This window comes from Rhinopithecus bieti, unplaced genomic scaffold (genome assembly GCF_001698545.2).
Source record: "Rhinopithecus bieti isolate Rb0 unplaced genomic scaffold, ASM169854v2 scaffold_32955, whole genome shotgun sequence".
Taxonomy (NCBI): Eukaryota; Metazoa; Chordata; class Mammalia; order Primates; family Cercopithecidae; genus Rhinopithecus; species Rhinopithecus bieti.
This window is the reverse complement of record NW_016814423.1, coordinates 1-24141: the sequence shown is the minus strand read 5'-3', so window position 1 is coordinate 24141 and position 24141 is coordinate 1.

The following is a 24141-nucleotide window of genomic DNA, read 5'->3' as shown; positions in this document are numbered from 1 at the left end:
TTTTGAGATGGAGTCTTGCTCTGTCCCCCAGGCTGGAGTGCAGTGGCGTGATCTTGGCTCACTGCAACCTCCACCTCCCGGGTTCAAGCGATTCTCCTGCCTCAGCCTTTCAAGTAGGTGGGACTACAGGCACATGCCACCATGCCCAGCTATTTTCTGTATTTTTAGTAGAGACGGGGTTTCACCATGTTGGCCAGGCTGGTCTCGAACTCCTGACCTCAGGTGATCTGCCTGCCTCGGCCTTGAACTCTTTCTTAAAGGAAAATAAATTGTCTCTCTCTCTCTGCTTTGAGTTATGGATTGCCAGTTTGTTTCCTCTGGGATCTGGGGAGCGCTTGAGCCATGTGGAACAGGTGGATTTTGACTTGTTCCATTTACAGAGACATAACTGGAATCCAGCTGCCGTTTTTGGACTGGCAAGCTTTGCCAGTCTAATAGCTAGAATTTTAAAATCAAGAGTCTAGGGGCTTTGTTTATGTCTGTTTTGATCTTTATGTATGCACGCATGTATGTCTTTGTATGTTGTCTATAACTGCAAATTGGCTTATAAATAAAAGAGTATTCATAAATTAAATACATAAATTTAAATGCTTTTCAGGTTAATGTGATTTTAATAATGACATTCAGTAAAAAAGAGAGTTTCAAAATTGTTCTTAAAATAAAAGCATCTTCAGAATTGAATTTGGACATTTTTGCCTAGATGTATTGATCAGATACTATCTCTGTTATATGTTTAAGATTGTAGAAGGGTTGCTTCTGCAGTGCTTTTGATACTTGCTTAAACTTTCAATAAACTTACGCCTTTAGATTTGAGCTGTTAGGCCATGATGAGACCTATCCCCAAGTCTGGTCTTTTGGCCTGGGCTACACACCTGACACATAATTAAAACTGCTTGCTTCTTGGGTTTGTCACTGAAAATAAGGGTTACTAAGAGTTTACATTGTAAGTAATATATGTAATTAAGACTACTAGACATAAGCAAAGCAATTTTGGCCGGGCGCAGTGGCTCACGCCTGCAATCCCAGCACTTTGGGAGGCCAAGAGGAGAGGATCACGAGGTAAGGAGGCCGAGACCGTCCTGGCTAACATGGTGAAACCTCGTCTGTGCTAAAAATACCAAAAAATTAGCCGGGCATGGTGGCGGCACCTGTAGTCCCAGCTACTCTGGAGGCTGAGGCAGGAGAATGGCGTGAACCCAGGAGGTGGAGCTTGCAGTGAGCCCAGATTGCGCCACTGCACTCCAGCCTGGGCGACAAAGTGAGACTCCGTCTCAAAAAAAAAAAAAGGAAAAGAAAAGAAAAGCAGTTTTACATCCAAAGGCTCTACAGAAAATAGAATGTACTTTTAATTTTAAAAAGGTTATAAGAAGGCAAGAGAATGTGATTTTTGTTAAAGGAAAAGTAAAATGTAAGAGAGTTTGAGAGGGAGTAGTTTTTCATTTACATGAGAGAGAATTCTGTGTGGTCAAAATGATAAGGGGGAAAATAAATAAACCTTTGTCCTAGGGTAAAACGGTAAGACATAATAGACACAACTGAAGGTTTAAGCAAGTTGTATAAAGTTTGTGAAAGACTGATCTTGTGAAAATAATTTTGTATATGATCATGTTGGCTGAAATTTAAAAAAGGTCATTTAGTTTTTCTAAAACTTAAACCTAAATATGAAAAACAGACCAATGCACGGCCAGAGCCGGGACCCTTGTGTCGGAGTAACAGGGTTTTCTTGGAGCGTGGATCTGCTCATTGATAAAAAATATGAGTTTAGGCCGGGCGCGGTGGCTCACGCCTGTAATCCCAGTACTTTGGGAGGCTGAGGCAGGCGGATCACAAGGTCAGGAAATCGAGACCATCCTGGCGAACACGGTGAAACACCACGCCTACTAAAAAATAACAAAAAATTAGCCGGGCGAGGTGGCAGCGCCTGTAGTCCCAGCTACTCGGGAGGCTGAGGCAGGAGAATGGCGTGAACCCAGGAGGCGGAGCTTGAAGTGAGCTGAGATCCGGCCACTGCACTCCAGCCTGGGGACAGAGCAAGACTCTGTCTAAAAAATAAAAAATAAATAAATAAAGTGTAAGAGTTTATAAAAGGTTTATGAAAACCTTTTCTTGTGTGGTCACAATTGACTGATATTGGATGGACTTGTTTCTAAGGTTTTATTAAAATTAGCTTTAGCTTCAATAATACACTAATGCAAAGGCAGAATTTGGTTTTCTCATTTAAACAAGATTAGGCTGTTGGTTTTCTCAAAGGTGAAGACTGCAGGGGTGTTCCAGGAGAAGGCCACGGGAATCTCTTAGGGTGATTACTGCAGGGTCCTCCGTGGTGAGAGATGAAGCCTTTGCTGTGGTTGTTGAGGTCCTCAGTGGCAAAGACTGCTGGGGTCTTCTGCAGAGCAGGCTGGGGGCCGTGGTGGCTTCACCGTGCGGCTGATGCTGATAGCCTCACTTCTCTCTTTGTGCCTAGCCATCTGCAGACATCTTGGGTATGCCTGTCTCCCCAGCAATCTTGGCAGGGTTAAACCAAAGTGAGCCCTTCAAGCGGTACCCCCAAAAGCTGGGAAGCTGGTCACTCACCCTGCTCTCCTTCTCTGCTGTGAGGGGAACTCACGGGCCAAGGAAATTGCTCTCAGTGCTGAGCTATGCAGGCCAGGGACATCGACTGATGCAGGCAAAATGAAACTCCACTTCCAGCGTCTTTCTGTGCAGTTTTCTCAATTTTTTTCTCCACTGTGTTGGTAAAGCTTTTTAACTGGACATTTGAGCTCTCCCAGAGCAATTTTGCTCATGGTTAGATAATTGTTGTTTGTTTATTTTGTGGGGCGCAAAGGCTGTGTCTCCTACTCCGTCATCTTGCTGATGTCACTCCCTTCTTGCCTGCACTTAAAAAAACAAATGTATTGATGCATGATTTGCATACCATCAAATCCACACATTTCAAATGTACATTACTATGAATTTTAGTAAATTCGTGCAGTTTTTCAACCATTACCATAAATCAGTCCTAGAACATTTGCATCACCCCAAAACATTTCTTCATGGCTGTTTATAGTCAATCCCCACTCTCATTCTCAGACTCGGGAATGTATAGGTTTTTATTCTACAGATTTGCCCTTCTAAAATTTAATATAAATTGAATCTTACAATGAGTTGTCTTTTTGTCTGATTCCTTTAGCACAATTTATTTACATCTAAATAGTGTATTATATTGTATAAACGTGCTACATGGTTTGTTAATCAGTGGAAAAACCTTTGAATAGTGTCTAATCTCTGGTTACTATGAATAATGCTTATGAACACTCATGCTTGAGTCTTTCAGCCCTCACCCCTCTTCCATGCTTCCACCTTTTGTAGTCTCCCATGTCTATTATTTAACTCTGTATGTCCATGTTTACTCTTTATTTAGTTCCAGCTTATAAGTGAAAGCATGCAGTATTAGGCTTTCTGTTTCCGAGTCATTTCATTTAGGATCACGGCCTCCAGTTCCATTCATGTTGCTGCAAATGAATAATTTTATGTTGTACGGCTGAATATTATTCCATGCTCTGTGTGTGTGTGTTTGCATTTAAATATATATATATATATATATATATATATATCCCCAGCCCGTCACTGATGAACACTTAGGTTGGTTCCATGACTTTGCTATTGTGAATAGTGCTGTGATAAACATACAAATGCAGGTATCTTTTTGATATAATGATATTTTTGCCTTTGGGTAGATACCTAGTAGTGGGATTGCTGGATTAAATGGTAGTTCTTGTTTTTAGTTCTTTAAGATATCTCTATACTGTTATGAAGGTTGCATTCATTTCCATTTCCATCAACAGTAGATAAGCATTCTCTTTTCTCTGCATCCTCACCATCTGTTGTTGTTTTTTTATTTTTTAATAATAGCCATTCTGACTGGTATCTTAATCAAGATGATATCTCATCGTGGTTTTAATTTGCATTTCCCTTATGATTAATGATGTTGAACATTTTTTCATTTTTTTGGCTACATGTACATTGACATATACATTACAGCTATATAGATTTTAATCCCGCCTCCCCCTCCAAAAAAAAACATTGATAAGAACAAACTTTTGGTTTCATTGATATTTTTTGATATTTTAATTGTTTTCTGTTTTCTATTTTGATGAATTTCTATTCTGATATTTATTTTTTCCTTTATTTTACTTAATTCAAGTTAATGTCTACTCATTTTGGGACATCATAATGTGGTATCTTATATTATTGATTTTTAGATGTTTTACTTGTTCTCATATAAGCATTTAAAGCTACGAATTTCCCTCTGACAACTATTTACGTGTGTCTCATACAGCTGGTAATATTTTGTTTTTATCTTTATTATGGTGAAAATATGTTCTAATTTACTTGTGAGTTTTTATTAAAATCTATATAATTAAATTATTAAATAATGATTTCCAAAATAAGTTTAAAGTTATTTTTAATATAATTTTGTTGTGATCAGAGAACATGCTTTGTACAATTGCTCCTTTTAAATATAGTGAGACTTGTTTTATGACCTAGGGTATGATTTTTCCAGAGAATGTGTCATGCTATCTTAGAAAGAATGGGTATTTCTGCCGTTTTTGGATGTAGTGAGCTATAAATATCAAATTGAGTTGGGTTATTGTATTGTTCACATATTCTATATCCTTACTAATGTTATTGTAGGGACATGGATGCAGCTGGAAACCATCATTCTCAGCAAACTATCGCAAGAACAGAAAACCAAACACCGCATGTTCTCACTCATAGGTGGGAATTGAACAATGAGATCACTTGGACACAGGAAGGGGAGCATCACACACTGGGTCCTATTGTGGGGAGGGGTAGAGGGGAGGGATAGCATTAGGAGATATACCTAATGTAAATGACGAGTTAATGGGTGCAGCACACCAACATGGCACATGTATACATATGTAACAAACCTGCACGTTGTGCACATGCACCCTAGAACTTAAAGTATAATAAAAAAGAATATTTCTATTCTTCTATCAACTCCTAGAGGATATATATTAAAATATCTTGTTAAACTCTTTATTGCTGCTTTCAATTCTGTCAGTTATGCTTCATGTATTTTGGGACTCTCTTGTTCAAGCATGTATGATGTTGTAATTGTTATATCTTTCTATGTGTGACCATTTATCCTTAAGAAATGTCTTTGTCTGTAGTAGTATTTACTGTCTTAAACTATATTTTGTCTGATATTCATATAGTTGCTTCATCTCTCCCATCATTACTGTTTGCATGGTCCACATTCTCTATCCTTTTACTTTTTATCTATTTGTGCCATTTAATCTGAAGGATTTCTTGTACAGACAGCATATTCTTCATCTTTGTTTTTTAAAAAATCTTGTCTGAAGATTTATGATTTTTGATATAATTATTGATATTTGATTTATATCTGCCATATTGCTGTTTTATGTAATTTTCATGTATTTTTGTTCTTTTCTCCTTCTTTACTGATATTTATAGTGTATTATTTTAGTTCAATTGTTGATTTCTAATTCTATTTTTTCAAGATATTTTCCTAGAAGTTGTTCTAGGAATATATCTACATCTATATTTATCCCAAACTTCTTTAGGTTTATAATGATGTCTGTCTGATGAAACACAGCAACTTTGCCACAATATAACTCCATTTTCTCTCTTTGTGCAGTTATTGTAATACACATCACAGCGATATATGTTTTAACTTCTCTCTCCACAGAAAACATTGAGGAGTATCTTCATGACATTGGGATTTGTCAAACATTTATTTAAAAGTACCAAAAACATTATCAAGACACAATATTGCTAAATTAGATTTTATTAAAATTAATAACTACTGTTCATCAAAAGAAAGTAAACCATCAAGACCCATTGTGACAGAGAATAATTATAATACATACATCCACAAGTGTGCATATTTGTAAAACTCCTAAAATCAATAAGAAAAATGTAGACTTTCCAGTAGACACATCACAAAAGAGCATATTGAAATGGTCAAGAAACATGAAAATGCACTCAGTGTCAGTAACGATCAGGTTAATGCAAAATTATTCCAGCATGGGACCAAATATTCAATAAAATGGTTGAAATGCATGTGAGAATTAATTTCATGTGTCAGCTAGACTGAATCATGGGTTGTGACTTCTGGTTAAACATTATTCTGGGTGTGTCTGTGAGCACATTTGTGGATGAGCTAAACATCTGAACTGGTGACTAACAAGATTGTGCTTTCCAGTGTGGGTGGGCCTGATAACAGTCCAAGAAGTCCTGAACAGAAACAAGATGATCAAAAGCAAATTCACTCTCTCCCAGCAGGTCTCTAAGCTGGGACATAAGTCTTGTTCTGCCTTCAGGCTCAGGTTGGAATTTATACCATCAGGTCTCCCAGTACACAGGATTGCAATCTTGCATCTATCTATTATCTATCTATCTATCTATCTATCTATCTATCTATCTATCACTATCTCTCTAGCTATCTGTCTATCATCCATCTATCCAATCTATCTCCTATTGGCTCTGTTTCTGTGGAGAACACTGGTTTTTGTAACAAGAGTGGTTCTGGAGGAACAGAATTTTAAGAATGAGTTTTCTGAATGGATTTTGGGGTCTCTGGAATTGACCCTCTAATCTGATTAGATTTAAAGACACCAATCACTCTATTTATAGTAGTAAAGAAAACACAGTCTACGACGTGATCTGGCAATAGAGATATAAAAATATCTTCATTGGATACTACCAATCAAACACTTAGAAGAAGCAAGAAGCGGTATGAATGTGCATATAATTCTGAACACTTTTGGAGAAGTGAAAAATATGCAGCAATGTGCCACATTATGAGGTTTTGGTCAGCAGCAGACCAGATATTTAAGACTAGTCCCATAAGATTACAATGGAACTGAAAAAATTCTATTGCTGTCATAACCTCATAGTGCAATGCATTCCTTTTCTATATTTAGACATTTTTAGATACAAAAATACTTGCCATTGCCTACAGTATTCAATGTAGTAACATGCTTTACAGGTTGTAGCCTAGCAGCAATAAGCTATACTGTGCAGCCTAGGTCTGTAGTAAGCTATGCCATCCAGGTTTGCATGAGTAGACTCTATGATGTCACAAAATAACAAAGTCACCTAGAACATTTGAAAGAATGTATCTCCATTGTTAAGTGACACATGATTAATGAGGTTGGCTGGTTGCTTCTAAAGTTACTGGACAAAGTGCTGAAAGAGTGATATCAGGGATTAGAATTCCCAGCTCAAGTGCAGCACCAATGACCAGAAAAATTTATCTGTACTCTTAAAAAGACTCTCATCTGCAGTAGCTACAGGGCTGAACTTGCTAAAAATCACATACACAAATCCTGTGACTATTTGCCTTACAGAAAGCCAATCACTGAGGTTTATAAGACTGTGATTGTTTTTCCTGTAGGGATCCCAGAGGGACAGGTTTTAACCAAGTGTGATGAATCCATGGTTTCACACTGGCTAACTTGACAGATGAGCGGGTGATCAGCAGCATCTCAAAAGGACTGGACCATTGTGGCTGCAGCTGGCCTTCACCCAGGTGGGATTTTCAGGTCTTCAGCAGGACTTGGTTCCTGGTGTTAAAGAGTGAAGAGGCACATCTATAGGAAACCGGAGCCTTTTGGAAGCAAATTCAGGAAGACTAGTCAGTATAGTTTTAATTGTTTTATATATGAGAAAAATCCACAAGTCTCGGGGAGTTCAGAGAAGTAGTCTCTCAGCGAATACTTTGAAGGGGAAGAGGCAACTCACTTTAGTGGGGCTATTGTGTCTTCAGCAAAGCAAGAGAAAAGACCTGTTCCTAGGTAAGGTTGTGCCTTGATAACTGTGGTCCCTTTGGTCACAAGTAGGTCCATTCAGTCAGTGGGGCACTTACTGAAGGGGTAGCCTGCCCCTCCACACCTGTGGGTATATCTCGTCAGGTGGGACGAGAGACTGAGAAAAGAAATAAGACACAGAGACAAAGTATAGAGAAAGAACAGTGGGCCCAGGAGACCGGCACTCAGCATACCAAGGACCTGCACCCGCCCTGGTCTCTGAGTTCCCTCAGTTTTTACTCATTATCATTTTCATTATCTCAGCAAGAGGAAAGCAGTAGGAGAGCGGGGTGATGATAGGGAGAAGGTCAGCAAGAAGACATGTGAGCAAAGGAATCCGTGTCACAATTAAATTGAAGGGGGGGTACTATGCCTGGATGTGCACGTAGGCCAGATTTTTGTTTCTCCGCCCAAACGTCTCAGTGGAGTAAAGAATAACAAAGCAGCATTGCTGCCAGCATGTCTCGCCTCCCGCCATAGGGCAGTTTTTCTCCTATCTTGGAACTGAACAAATGCACAATCAGGTTTTATACCGACACATTCAGTTCCCAGGGGCAGGCAGGAGACGGTGGTCTTCCTCTATCTCAACTGCAAGAGGCTTTCCTCTTTCACTAATCCACCTCAGCACAGACCCTTTACGGGTGTCGGGCTGGGGGACATTCAGGTCTTTCTCATCCCACGAGGCCGTATTTCAGACTGTCACATGGGGAGAAACCTTGGACAATACCCGGCTTTCCAAGGCAGAGGTACCTCTGGCTTTTCGTAGTGCATTGCGCCCCTGGTTTATGGAGACTAGAGAATGACGATGACTTTGACCAAGCATACTGCTTGTAAACATTTTGTTAACAAGGCATGTCCTGCATAGCCCTAAATCCCTTAAACTTTGATTCCATACAACACACGTTTTTGCGAGCTCAAAGCTGGGGCAAAGTGGCTGAGTCAAAGTTATAAATTAACAGCATCTCAGCAAAGCAATTGTTCAAGGTATAGATCAAAATGGAATTCCCTATGTCTTCCTTTTCTACATAGACACAACAACAGTCTGATCTCTCTTTCTTTTCCCCAAACTTAGGAATTTATTTTAGTTTGACCCCTTATGGTCAAGACATGCAAGAAAGCCCATCAATGGCAAAGCTTTTGTTTTGTAGCATATTATTGCCAGGTTGCTGTGGCTACCTGGCCTGAGTCCAACCTGTCTCTCAGTGAGACCACCTATGGCCAAGAGACTTAGAGTGAAAAGACTTATATCCAAGTAAACATGTTGGGCCAGACAGGAATGAAGGTGGGTAGGCACTCATTGATTCTTAAAAACCTTTTAAACAACTTAATAGCCAAAACGCAAAAGTCAAAAAGTAAGATTAATATTCCTGTCTGTTGCAGGAAGTCAGGAACCCTGAACGGAGGGACCAGCCGAAGCTGCGGCAGAAGAACATAAATTGTGAAGATTTCATGGACATTTATTAGTTCCCCAAATTAATACTTTTATAATTTCTTACGCCTGTCTTTACTGCAATGTCTGAACATAAATTGTGAAAATTTCATGGACACTTATCACTTCCCCAGTCAACACCCTTGTGATTTCCTATGCCTGTCTTTACTTTAATCTCTTAACCCAGTCATCTTTGCAAGCTGAGGAGGATGTATGTTGCCTCAGGACCCTGTGATGATTGCGTTAACTGCACACATTGTAGAGCATGTGTGTTTGAACAATATGAAATCTGGGCACCATGAAAAAAGAACAGGATAACAGTAATCTTCAGGGAACAAGAGAGATAACCTTAAACTATGATTGCTAGTGAGCCGGGTGGAACAGAGCCACATTTCTCTTCTTTCAAAACAAATAGGAGAAGTATTGCTGAATTCTTTTCTCAGCAAGGAACATCCCTGAGAGAAAGAATGCGCCTCTGAGGGTAGGTCTCTAAATGGCCCCTTGGGGGTGGCTGTCTTTTATAGTCAAAGCCAAAGGGATGAAATAAGCCCCGGTCTCCTGTAGCACTCCCAGGCTTATCAGGATGAGGAAATTCCCACCTGATAAATTTTGGTCAGACAGATTGTCTGCTCTCAAACCCTGTCTCCTGATAAGATGTTATCAATGACAATGCATGCCCGAAACTTCATTAGCAATTTTAATTTCACCTCATCCTGTGGTCCTGTGATCTCACCCTGCCTCCATTTGCTTTGTGATATTTTATCACCTTGTGAAGCAAGTGATCTCTGTGATCCACACCCTGTTCATATACTGCCTCCCTTTTTGAAAATCGCTAATAAAAACTTGCTGGTTATATGGCTCGGGGGCATCACGGAACCTGCCGACATGTGATGTCTCCCCCGGACACCCAGCTTTAAAATTTCTCTCTCATACTCTTTCCCTTTATTTCTCAGACCCACTGATGCTTAGGGAAATAGGAAAGAACCCACGTTAACTATCGGGGGTGGGGTCCCCCAATACCTGTCATCAACTAAGCCCCCTTGGCTTGCATAGGAAGTCTATCAGCTGTGTCATCTGGGTGCTCCACTCGGCATAGACAGGTGGAGTTGTGCAATTCCTCTTCTCAGGATCAACAGATCTTACAGTGACTTTCATCCAGTTCACCAGGCTGGCTTTCTCTCAGAAATAACCTCCTGTGTGTCTGGAATGAATATATATATATGTGTGTGTGTGTGTANGCCTGTCTTTACTGCAATGTCTGAACATAAATTGTGAAAATTTCATGGACACTTATCACTTCCCCAGTCAACACCCTTGTGATTTCCTATGCCTGTCTTTACTTTAATCTCTTAACCCAGTCATCTTTGCAAGCTGAGGAGGATGTATGTTGCCTCAGGACCCTGTGATGATTGCGTTAACTGCACACATTGTAGAGCATGTGTGTTTGAACAATATGAAATCTGGGCACCATGAAAAAAGAACAGGATAACAGTAATCTTCAGGGAACAAGAGAGATAACCTTAAACTATGATTGCTAGTGAGCCGGGTGGAACAGAGCCACATTTCTCTTCTTTCAAAAACAAATAGGAGAAGTATTGCTGAATTCTTTTTCTCAGCAAGGAACATCCCTGAGAGAAAGAATGCGCCTCTGAGGGTAGGTCTCTAAATGGCCCCCTTGGGGGTGGCTGTCTTTTATAGTCAAAGCCAAAGGGATGAAATAAGCCCCGGTCTCCTGTAGCACTCCCAGGCTTATCAGGATGAGGAAATTCCCACCTGATAAATTTTGGTCAGACAGATTGTCTGCTCTCAAACCCTGTCTCCTGATAAGATGTTATCAATGACAATGCATGCCCGAAACTTCATTAGCAATTTTAATTTCACCTCATCCTGTGGTCCTGTGATCTCACCCTGCCTCCATTTGCTTTGTGATATTTTATCACCTTGTGAAGCAAGTGATCTCTGTGATCCACACCCTGTTCATATACTGCCTCCCTTTTGAAAATCGCTAATAAAACTTGCTGGTTATATGGCTCGGGGCATCACGGAACCTGCCGACATGTGATGTCTCCCCGGACACCCAGCTTTAAAATTTCTCTCTCATACTCTTTCCCTTTATTTCTCAGACCCACTGATGCTTAGGGAAATAGGAAAGAACCCACGTTAACTATCGGGGTGGGGTCCCCAATACCTGTCATCAACTAAGCCCCTTGGCTTGCATAGGAAGTCTATCAGCTGTGTCATCTGGGTGCTCCACTCGGCATAGACAGGTGGAGTTGTGCAATTCCTCTTCTCAGGATCAACAGATCTTACAGTGACTTTCATCCAGTTCACCAGGCTGGCTTTCTCTCAGAAATAACCTCCTGTGTGTCTGGAATGAATATATATATATGTGTGTGTGTGTGTATACATATGCTGCAGATGGAGATGTGTATACATACTATATATACACACATATATGTGTGTATACATACTATATATGCTATATACTGTAGTATATACATACACATATACATATATACTATATATACTATAGTATATACATATATACTATATATACTATATACATACTATATATAGTATATAGTATACATAGTATATATAGATATACTATATACTATATATACTATACATACTATAGTATATATATAGTATGTATACTACAGTATGTATACACACATCTCCATCTGCAACACATATATGCACATTTTATATGTATACATATATACACATATATACAACATATATATACACACACATACATATACATATATCTCCATCTACAACAATTCAGTAGTGAGGTGCAGGTCATGCATCAACCAAAACAAACTCTTCCATTCTACAATGTTTAAAACCAAAGACATTGCTCCAATATTACAATCAATTTTACTAAAGGTTCCTCAGGGAGCTGATGATACCAATGTATAAAAATGGAACATTTTTTAAAAAACATTATACCCTCTGGTTTCAGTAGTTACTTGGTTTTGCCCTTCCCTCACATTGACTACCTTCTTTGAAACCACAGGTCTCAGAGGTACATTCTGGTTCCCTGACATGATTTCCCCCTTTTGAGGGTAGCCTTGAAACTAGTGATTTGGGCTCAGACAGACCCATGTCTGAATTTGGTCTCACTTCAGGGTCCAGCTCAGCACTCTTACTTTTATTTTAGCTATTATGGATAACAATAACCAAGAGATTGAATATTTCACTTTTTCCTTATTTGTTTACATTTTTATGCATCCGGTGAACCAACTTCCTAGGAGTTGAATTTATTTCTAAATTGTATTGGTAACTTTTATTGCTAACAATTGCAAGCAGCACAGCTGCAGCTCTATATCATGGGGGAGCAGGTTGCCAATCAGGAATCAAAGATGAGGCTGGTGCAGTGGATCACGCCTGTAATCCCAGTACTTTGGGAGGCCAAGGCGGGGAGATCACAAGGTCAGGAGATTGAAGCCAAACTGAATGTTCACCAGTAGACTGTGTTTGTAGTATCTATATGAATTACTGTCTTTTTGAGGTCTTGAAGTCCCTGGGTCTGTTTGAAAAGACATTTTAATTTATCACAGGTCAGGAACCCTGTAAGAAAATCATTTCAGGCCAGGCACGGTGGCTCACACCTGTAATCCCAGCACTTTGGGAGGCCAAAGCAGGTGGATCACCNTCAGCAAATTAAAAAAAAAAACCATAACATTATTCTTGTCCTGTATTAGTTTAGAGCGTGCAATTAACTCTGGTTTTTTTTTTTTTTTTCAGACTGGATTAGCTCCTTTTGAACATATCCACCTTTTAATTAGTTTTCTGGAAATTTTCTTTTTTCTACTCCAAAGTCTTCAAAGTTATCAGAAACCTGTATTCAGGAGTCTTTTTCAGCCAGGCACAGTGACTCAAGCCTGTAATCCCAGCACTTTGGGAGGCTGAGGCGGGCAGATTACAAAGTCAGGAGTTTGAGACCAGCCTGGCCAATATGGTGAAAGCCCATCTCTACTAAAAGTTAGCCTGGCGTGGTGGCACATGCCTGTAATCCCAGCTACTTGGGAGGCTGAGACAGGAGAATTGCTTAAATGTGAGAGGCAGAGGTTGCAGTGAGCTGAGATCACGCCACTGCACTCCAGCCTGAGTGACTGAGCGAGACTCTATCTCAAAAAAAAAATAAAAGAGAATCTTTTTCACAAACTTCCCTAAAATAGTTCGTTTTGGACTCTAGCTGATTGTGAACTTCTCCTCAGATTAGAGCAGAACTAAATGAAATAGAAACAACAACAAAAATATACAAAAGACAAATGAAACAAAAAGCTGGTTCTTTAAAAAAATAAATAAAATTGATAGATCATTAGCAAGATGAACCAAGAAAAATAGTGAGAAAATCTGAATAACCTCAACAAGAAATGACATGGGAGATACTACAACTGACACTACTGAAATACAAAAGCTCATTCAAGGCTACTAGGAACACCTTTATGCACATAAACTATAAAATCTAGAAGAGATGGATAAATTCCTGGAAAAATAAAACCCTCCTAGCTTAAATGAGGAAGAATTAGATACCCCAAACAGACCGATAACAAGCAGTGAGATTGACATGGTAATTTAAAAATTACCAACCGGCCGGGCGCAGTGGCACAAGCCTGTAATCCCAGCACTTTGGGAGGCCGAGACGGGCAGATCACGAGGTCAGGAGTTCGAGACCATCCTGGTTAACACGGTGAAACCCTGTCTCTACTAAAAATACAAAAAAAAAAAAAACTAGCCAGGCGAGGTGGCGGGCGCCTGTAGTCCGTCCCAGCTACTCCGGAGGCTGAGGCAGAAGAATGGCATAAACCTGGGAGGCGGAGGTTGCAGTGAGCTGGGATCCGGCCACTGTACTCCAGCCTGGGAGACAGAGCCAGACTCCGTCTCAAAAAAAAAAAAAAAAAAAAAAATTACCAACCAAAACAAGTCCAGGGCCAGACGGATTCACAGCAGGATTCTACTAGACATTCAAAGAAGTATTGGTACCAATCCTTTTGACACTATTCCACAAGGCAGAGAAAAAGGGAACCCTCCCTAATTCATTCTATGAAGCCCAGCATCACCCTAACACCAAAACCAGGAAAGGATATAACCAAAAAAGTCAACTACAGACCACACCCAGATAACTGGTGGCTATAGTTACGCTTGCTAGGATTTGGGTGCATGGTGCTTGCCCTTGGTTAGCTCCCTTGGTCTTACTTTCCCAAAAAGGAAGCCTCTGGGTGATGGACTCCCTATTTATTCCCATTAACCTGCAGGATTTGCAGGATAATTGCTCAGAACTCAAATATTGATCCAGATGTTTACACTACCTATCTCTCTTGTTCCTTCTGAGCTGCAGCTGGAGATTGCTGGTTGGTACACAGGAACAAGCAGAGTTAGTCTAAAATGTAGACCGAACTTAGTAACAACTAATAGGTTTAGAATTTATGACATATGTATAAGTTTTGAATCATAATTTCTCTAGAGTCCTCATTTTTGTTAAAAAACAAATGATAATAGGACTGAGTGGTTTGCAAAATAGACGTTGGTCTTATACTTGGCCTGATTATCTGCATAAAGTGCAGCAAGAATAACTGTTTCTACATAGGCCTTTTAGATTGGCTTTGAAGGAACTCTGCTGCACAAGGAGTCTCAGATAAGACCTCTTAAAGCCATGCCCAGCCATGGGTTTGTATCTTCACAAACCTGTGAGTTGGGGGATCCTCTCCTCTTAGGGTCCCAAGGTAAACTTGGTGCTCCTGGACCTGTTAGAAAGTTACATTCTTGGCCGGGCGCGGTGGCTCAAGCCTGTAATCCCAGCGCTTTGGGAGGCCGAGACGGGCGGATCACGAGGTCAGAAGATTGAGACCATCCTGGCTAACATGGTGAAACCCCGTCTCTACTAAAAAATACAAAAAACTAGCCGGGTGAGGTGGCGGGCGCCTGTAGTCCCAGCTACTCGGGAGGCTGAGGCAGGAGAATGGCGTAAACCCGGGAGGCGGAGCTTGCAGTGAGCTGAGATCCGGCCACTGCACTCCAGCCTGGGCGACAGAGCGAGACTCCGTCTCAAAAAAAAAAAAAAAAAAGAAAGTTACATTCTTTACTGACCACAGGTCAGGAAACCTGTATGGGGACTGCATAGGCAAGTGTATGAGGCCAGTGTCCCCAAGGGGCTTTTACTGGCTCTGCAAGTTGAGACTGACTCCTTAAAGGGAAGCATACCTTTCCAGTCAATGCCTTGGCAAAATAACCAGTTTCTCCAATTGTGTCCTGTTGCAAAACAGAAATGTATTCTTACTGCACCGAGGCAAACAACTATATTGCCATTACTTAAGAATACTCCCAGATAGTTTCCAAAGTCTGGAGGAACCAGACAGAGAGAAACGAACATGTTCCAAATTTTGTTCAAAGGAGTCTACTTTGCACAATTATTAAAGGCCACAAATAGTTAAAAGTAAGTTTTCTTGACCATAAAAACAGTCCTTTAACCCTAGGCAAAAATTCGCATTTTCATGCCTTTTATAACTTTTACTAAAACTCATTTTACTGTTCTCACACACCTCACATGGAAATCTATTTCCAGTAGTTTCGATTACATGTTATAATGGTATCTCCTAATAATTTCAACTTAAATGTAAAACCTGGTAAGTTGTTTTAATTTTGTGCTTGGTGCAGCCAAGGTTTTACTTCTTCCAGCATAATTGAAGGTGTGGTTAGCTCTATATGTCCCCAGGCCTCACTAACTGTAGAGCAGGGAAGTCAAATAGTTCTCAAAACCCAAAAAGCAGTTTATAACCTTAAAACACTTAGCAAAGCTTGCATCTGACCTGCATAATTTAGTTCACAAATTTACATTTTAAAGACACCTGCATTTTACCAATAATCTTTAAGGCTCTTTTTATTCCTCAAAAATTAAAGTCACATGAATGGAAAGTTACTACAGCTTTTATCTTTCCTTTTAAAAAAAAAAAAAAAAAAAAAAAAAATTGACCCAGCAGCTTGATCTTCCTTTTGGTCAAAATAATTAGAGATTTTTTTTTATAGCATTACATAGCCAACACACATATACAATACACCCAGACAGGCAGGAGAAAACCCATTCTCCACAAGATCCTTGTTTTTGCCACACCAGGTGCCAAAACTACAGAGAAATGATGAATAGGGATCCTTACCATCTCCTAAGCCTAGTAAATATATGCTTCCCAAAAGTCCCGGGGGCCGGACAGGGCGGCCCAGGCGGGGGAAGAAACTCATTTAAAGTTACCTGGGCTGACAGGGGGTGGAGAGGCAAAAAGGATTCCCGGCTGGCACGGTGGCTCACGCCTGTGATCCAAGCACTTTGGGAGGCCGAAGCGGGTGGATCATGAGTTCAGGATATTGAGATAGGAAAGCGGGAGCATAGAGCTGCCCTGCCCATCTCACGTGCACTCCTGTGGATGTTGGGGTGAATGTGAGCTCCTTCTAGTATTGTAAAAGAAAAAAGAGGTGCCATTACTAAAAAAGAGAAGAGGAATGCCACAGGACCAAAAGCCTCAGAAACAACAGTGAGAAGTTTTGAGTCCCCGCTTCCCTCACCCCTTCTCACGCCCCATGTTCTGGGCAACAAAGCCGTTGCAGGAGTTTGTCCTTAGTTCAGCGAAAAGCCGGGCTTTTGTCAAACAGCCATCAGAGATTAGGCGTGCAGACACTTAGAAGGGTGAGAAAAAAATGGAATTTATTGGGAAAAAAGGGGAAACAGGGACCCTCCACAAAGCCAGAGTCCTGCTAGTGTGCTTCCTACCTTGCAGATGAATCTCAGTTTCCACCCAGGAGGAGGAGGGGCCAGGCTCCTCCCCACCGTGAAGGGAACAAACTTAAGTGTGGCTCCAGCCCGGTGCACAGTCCTCCCAGCGCACAGTTCTCCCAGCGCACGGGCTAGTTGGAATTTCTCCGGGGACCCCTTTACACTTGGCTGTCTCAATATCTGATAAAAAATTTAGACATATCAAGAAAAGCCAAGAGTAGAGAATCAAGTTATCCTAGAGGAAAACATATCTTTTCTAGATAAACATTCAAGATAAACATTTCAGCATCAGACCACAACAGCAGCTAGAACCAGAGGAAAAACATTACAGAAGCCTATGAAACCTTTGTAAGAGAGAATTACTGGCCGGGCGCGGGGGCTCACACCTGTGATCCCAGCACTTTGGGAGGCCGAGGCTGGTGAATCACGAGGTCAGGAGATCGAGACCATCCTGGCTAACATGGTGAAACCCTGTCTCTACTAAAAATACAAAAAACTAGCCGGGCGTGGTGGCGGCGCCTGTAGTCCCAGCTACTCGGGAGGCTGAGGCAGGAGAATGGCGGGAACCCGGGGGCGGAGCTTGCAGTGAGCCGAGATCGCACCACCGCACTCCAGCCTGGGCGACACAGCGAGACTCCATCTCAAAAAAAAAAAAAGACATTTATTATCATCTGAGGACTCTTCAAGTGGTGAATATGAATAAAAGCTGAAAGCAGCAAGACACAGCAAAGTTGCACTTCTAAGACAAGAATCTGAGAAGTTTTCAAAAAGTAGCAGATTATAGAATCAAAATCAAAACTCCTTGTAATTTTATTTATAAAGAACAAATCAATATTTTAAGGAAGCCTTGTTCTAACATAAAGGGCCAGTATTAACCTTTTTCCATCTCTCCCTCCTGTTTACAGCTTCCTTTTTACCTGGGTTCATAAATAACCCTTCCAAGTCTATAATTTAAATGAACCTTCAGATAACTTTTGAATTAGACAATTTTTTAAATACAAATGTATCTTTTTAGCATATTTTATATACAGGACTGTATAATAACTAGAATTTTTATTCTTAGTAACCTTAATTTTCACTACAATATTTAGGAAGCAAGAAACCCTGAAATGTCTATCAGATATTAGCATTTTGTAGGTTAGACGATTTTATAATTTTTTAAAGAAAACATGTTTCCCCATATCATAACTTTCTTAATTTGAAATGACCCAGATATGTTTGGATTAGCATCCACAACAATTTCAAGACTTTAAATTACACAAAAAGGTCACCTACAGTAATTATCTCATCTATAATTTATTTATTTTTAGCAGTTTATCTAGATTATTTATGAGAACTGAGATATCAGACAAATGTAGTCATTTTCTTCTTCATCATCCTTATAACCTGCACATATTAAATGTTTACCCAAGTAAGAGGCTTACAATTAACTACGTGGACATTATTGCTAATAACTCTGAAAATTCAGCTGCTTTTATTAAACCAGCCACATTAAATTACACTTATTTCTGAAAAAAAAAATCCCACAAACACAGATCATTTTCCTCTTGGATGGGTTTACAATCTTATAAACTTTTGTACCAAACTCTGACACTTTAAAATACCTGGCAGAGACAAATACAAAATCTAGGCAAAAATGTATGCCAAAATTTTAAAAGCATTTTATTTTACCAAAATATTAAAGGCATCTTGTTTAGTAAAGATTTACCTACGTCAAATGAACTTTTTAAATGCTTGGACTAATTTACTTAATTTATGAGTGATCTTTTACTTATAAGTCAATTTGGTACCTTATAAAAACAACACATAATATCCAGAAACATATACACACCTACAAAGATTCCATACCTTTGACCTCAGAATTCTAGCCGTAAGGTAGCGTTACAGACTCACCAGTTTATGACTATGTTCACATGACTAAACTCTCCTCAGCAGGCCATCTTGTGAAGGCTGGGAAACAAAATTTTGGGTAAAGGAGTTTCCATGGTAGTTTGATTTTTTAAGGCCAAACCTCTTCAGACTCCAAAGAACACTGGGGCCAAATACACCAAAGAAGGACATCACATACTCACCAGGCCTGACCCTGTTGAGAACAGCAGCATCAAAGCCTGGATTTGCAGGGTTCCACCTCACTTCCCTGTTCAGCAGCAAAATGAACCCAATCGTAACACAGCACGACATTTCAAAGACCCATGGAGGGTCCAAAACTTTCTGAACTGCAAAGAACACTGCAGCCAAACAGCATTACAAGAGAACATCACTTTCCTTTGTTCCACTGGCTCCTGATTACATTCAGACTACTTTTGAAGAGTGCACCCAAGCAGGCTGCATTCTGGGATTGAATTCTGATTTCCCATGACTATATTCTCACACACACAACACACACACACGCGCGCGCGCGCATGCAAACAACCATCAAACAGAATATCTAACTGCAGTAGGGACTAACGATCCCCAAGAATGTGGTTTTCTAATTTACGCAAGCAGAAATCCAGCAAGTGTGTAGGGGAATAGATATTAAGGGTGTGGCTCAATGAGGGAAGAAATATAAAGTTGAATCTGTATTAATTTATTAATACAGGCTCACTAAGCAGAAATTCTGCACTTACCATTGCAGCTCAGGGAGTTAGAAAGAGCTCTAACCAGTGGGTTGGTTGGCTAAAACATGGATCAAAGATGGACCTCTGTGAGCAAGCTGGAAATGCTGGATCCCACTTGGTTTAACATAGAGATTGGGATCCTAGCCAACATGGTGAAACCCTGTCTCTACTAAAATACAAAAAATTAGCTGGGTGTGGTGGAGCGCACCTGTAGTCCCAGCTACTCGGGAGGCTGAGGCAGGGGAATCGTTTGAACCTTGGAGGAGGAAATTGCAGTGAGCTGAGATCTTGCTACTGCACTCCAGCCTGGTGACACAGTGAGACTGCATCTCAAAAAAAAAAATAGTCCAGATCAATCTATAGTGTTAGAAACCAACAAAAAAGGAGGTAACAATTTTAGTGATTGGAAGGGGACTCCTTTGGGCTGTTAATTATGATAATTATGTTAATTATAATTCATTAAATATGATATGATTGCATGTGTGTATTCAATTTGTGAGTATTTATAAAGCTGTGTGCTTATTACTTGAGAATAAATATTTGTATATGTGTTATGCTTCAATGGAAAGCTTGTATTAAACATTTGTGAGAGGAATAATGGGTAATGGGGTGATGTGTTTCTGCAATGAAGAAACGTAGGTGAAATTATTCTTTTTTGTTGTTGTTTTTTACAAAATTGCTTTCTGCTTTCTTAAGGAAACCATACAGAATAAACACAATGTTTGAACTTAATAAATGTATGGCAAACTAGAGAGAGAGAGTTACCGAGAGAGAAAGACAGGGATAAAGAACACACGCGCACGCGCGCGCACGCACACACACACACACACACACACACACATACATTTGAGCCATGATACCTCCTTCAGATGTCAAGTAAGAAAGATATTGGCAGTGACAGAAGCTGGAAACTGTGTTGCATGGAAGCATGCACTGGAAAGGCCACAGAGTAAGAATCAACAGAATTAATCCATATTGTGCCTCCTGGGAGATTTTTGTTAAAATAAGAGGTTAAAATACTTGTAAAATATGTCCTAGTGCATTTTCTGTCCCCTTTCCTCATCAAAATATTTGTGGCTATTATTTTTCAAAAGGCAAAAAAATTATTACCAATAACCAAACTAATTGATTTTCATTGAATATCCAGTGTGTAATAACTTGGGTTAACTTATGAGTATTTTGAACCACTAGGTGTCCCTGTAAGCAAGTGATTGAATAATTTTTAAAAATCAGCAAGCCTTGGAAAGTTTGACCAACATGATCAGTGAACTTGAGCTAATGTATGTGAAACACCAGGCCCCTGATCTAGACGGCACACTGTTCTCAAGTACACACTGGCAACGTGCTGAGCTTGAAACCGATCTCAGGAATTTCAAAGACTTGACATCATCCAGAATATACTCTCTATGATAGTCTGAGATTGTCAGAAATCAATAACAAACAATAACTAGAAAATTATTCTTACATTTGACATTTAAATCTCAATATGCATATTTCTATATTAATAACAGTTCAAAGAAAAAAATAAAAAAAGTAATAGATATTTTGATTTGTTTTTTCTTGTTTATTTTTCTTTTCTTTTTTTTTTTTTGAGAGGGGGGTCTCACTCTGTCGCCGAGGCTGGAGTGCAATGGCTCAATCTCGGCTCACTGCAACCTCCACCTCCCGGGTTCAAGCAGTTCTCATGCCTCAGCCTCCTGGGTAGCTGGGGTTACAGGCACCCGCCACCATGCCTGGCTAATTTTTGTATTTTAGTGGAGACAGGGTTTCACCATGTTGGCCAGGCTTGTCTGGAACTCCTGACCTCAAGTGAACCTCCCGCCTTGGCCTCCCAAAGTGCTAAGATTACAGGCATGAGCCAACGTGCCTGGCCAATATTTTGATTTGTTAATGAAAATTTCTAGTTAAAAACTCTTGTGTGCCAGGCATGATGGCTCGTGCCTGTAATTGCAACACTTTGGGAGGCCGAGATGGGAGGGTCACTTACAGCCAGGAGTTTGAAACCAGCCTGGGCAACAAAGTGAGACTCCGTTTCCACAAAAATTAAAATTGAAATCCTCAGGCATGGTGGTGCGCACCTGCAGTCCCAGCTACTTGGGAGGCTGAGGTGGGAGGATCACTTGAGCTGAGGAGTTTGGAGGCTGCAGGGAGCTGTGATTGCACACCGTAATTTTCACTGCAATATTTAGGAAGCAAGAAACCCTGAAATGTCTATCAGATATTTCACAGATTAAAAAAAAAAAAATACTCTGAGAATAATAAAAAAAAATTAAAATAAAAATGTTTCCAGACCTTAGAAAATAAAAGGAAGGGCCAGGAGCAGTGGTAAATGCATGTAATCCCAGCACTTTGGGAGGCAGAGGCAGGTGGATCACCTGAGGTCAGGAGTTCGAGACCAGCCTGGCCAACATGGTGAAACTCCATCTCTACTAAAAATACAAAAAATTAGCCGGGTGTGGTGGCGGGTGCCTGTAATCCCAGCTACTCAGGAGGCTGAAGCAGGAGAAACGCTTGAACCCAGGAGGTGGAGGTTCCAATGAGCCAAGATCACACCACCATACTCCACCCTGGGCAACAGAGCAAGACTCTGTCATAAATAAATAAATAAATAAATAAATGGAAGATGGGGCAGCTTTGTGTACTGCACATCCCAAAAATGGGCTGACTGACCTCAAGAGGAAAGGATTCAAGGTCGCTAGCATACATGGGATACATACAGGAGAAAAAAGGAAAAAAAAGAAAAGAAATCTAAATATAAATAAACAAAAACAACACTTCTCCCTGATTATAAAGAAAATCACATTCTTTGTGTAATGATTTGGATGACAAAATGTAGAGAAAATCTTTAATTTTCCACTCAAAACATTCTGGTTCCTTTTACACTTTTATGCATGTAAACATTTTAAAAGTAGAATCATAATATATGGTCTTTTGTCACTGACTATATTTTAAGCATGTTTCTATGGGAGAAATATATCCTGGCATTATCACTTTTAATAGCTGCATGTATGTTAAGTGAATCGTTGCCACCCCAGAGCTGAATTTCCTTCTATATCATTGTAATGAACCCGAGCAAGGATTTTTACGCTGAATTCACAGAAGTAGAATATATGGAGAAAAATAATATAAAACAGTTTTAGGATTTTTCAAAGAAATCTTCAAATGATCCTGTAGGAAAATTGGTTGAGTGTATACTCCCACCAACAGGGACAGAGCTCCAGGTTCCCCCTTCCGTTCGTCATCTTTGCTGGTCTTTAAGCAGAACATCTCATTGTTTTCATTACATTTCTGTGATTTCTAGTGCTTTTGAATCTTTTTCATATGCTCATTGGCCATTTTTATTCTAGTGGGAAGGGCCGGTTTCTCCATTGCCCATTTTCTGCTGGAAATCATTCATTTTTTTCTGAGCTGGGATTTTTTAAAGATTTCTTTATAGGCTAAGGATACAAGCCTTTTATCTGTCATTGAGGTTACCAAGACTTTCTCCAAGTAAGTAATTTGTCATTTCCCTTTATTTTTTTTTTCCTTTATTTTTTTGCGAGCCAACACCAAAGTCACATTTCACTTAATTTTTATCCCACTGAATGAAAACGTTTTAACTTAGTGATTTTAGTGGAAACAGGAGCAGGACAGAATGTAATATCTAGATCTCACTCTGTCACCCCGACTGGAGCGCAGTGGCATGATCATAGCTACTGCAGCCTCAAACGCCTGGGCTCAAGCGATTTTCCCACCTCAGCCTCTCAAGTAGCTCTAGGATTACAGGTGTGTGCCGCCATGCCCAGCTAATTTTAAAATTTTTTTTTTGTAGAGATGTGAATTCACTATGCTGCCCAGGCTGGTCTATGAACTCCTTACCCCACCTTGGCTTGCCAATATGCTGGGAGTACAGGCGTGAACTACTGCTCCCGGCCAAGAGCTTACTGTTTTTGCTAGTGGTATTCTTGGTATCTTTTTATATTTGAGGCTTTCGTGCTAGTGCTAAAGTATTACACTCACCATCTGAGGTTTACAGGACTTTTGTTTTAATACCGAACAGAGGAACCTGTTAAGTTTTGCATCTTTGCAAGTATACAAAATGTGCCTACCAGGACTCTGCTTTATATCCATTGAAAAGCAGGAAGTAATACAGTAAAACTTTGCCTGGCCAGAGGCATTGGAAGAATGGAGTGTTCCAGTTGAATTCTATTAACTTGGAAGGATGAAGGTGAAAACAATTCAAAACTGTAATTTCCTGTTGAATGCAATGTGAAAATATAGCCAGTGATTTCACTTTTCTTCTCTAGTAAGTTTGGACATTCAGATCTACTTGGTCTTTTATCATAGAACTCCTAGTGTGCCTGAGTCTTACATTGTGAAGATCCCTTTCTAAAACCTTAGATGTAAGAGGATATAAATTGATACTGGATGAGATCAGGCTGGATGAGAACTAATACTTGTAAACATACTTTTCAGATGAAATCTCTGATTGCCATTCGCTTTCTATTTGAACTTGTAAAA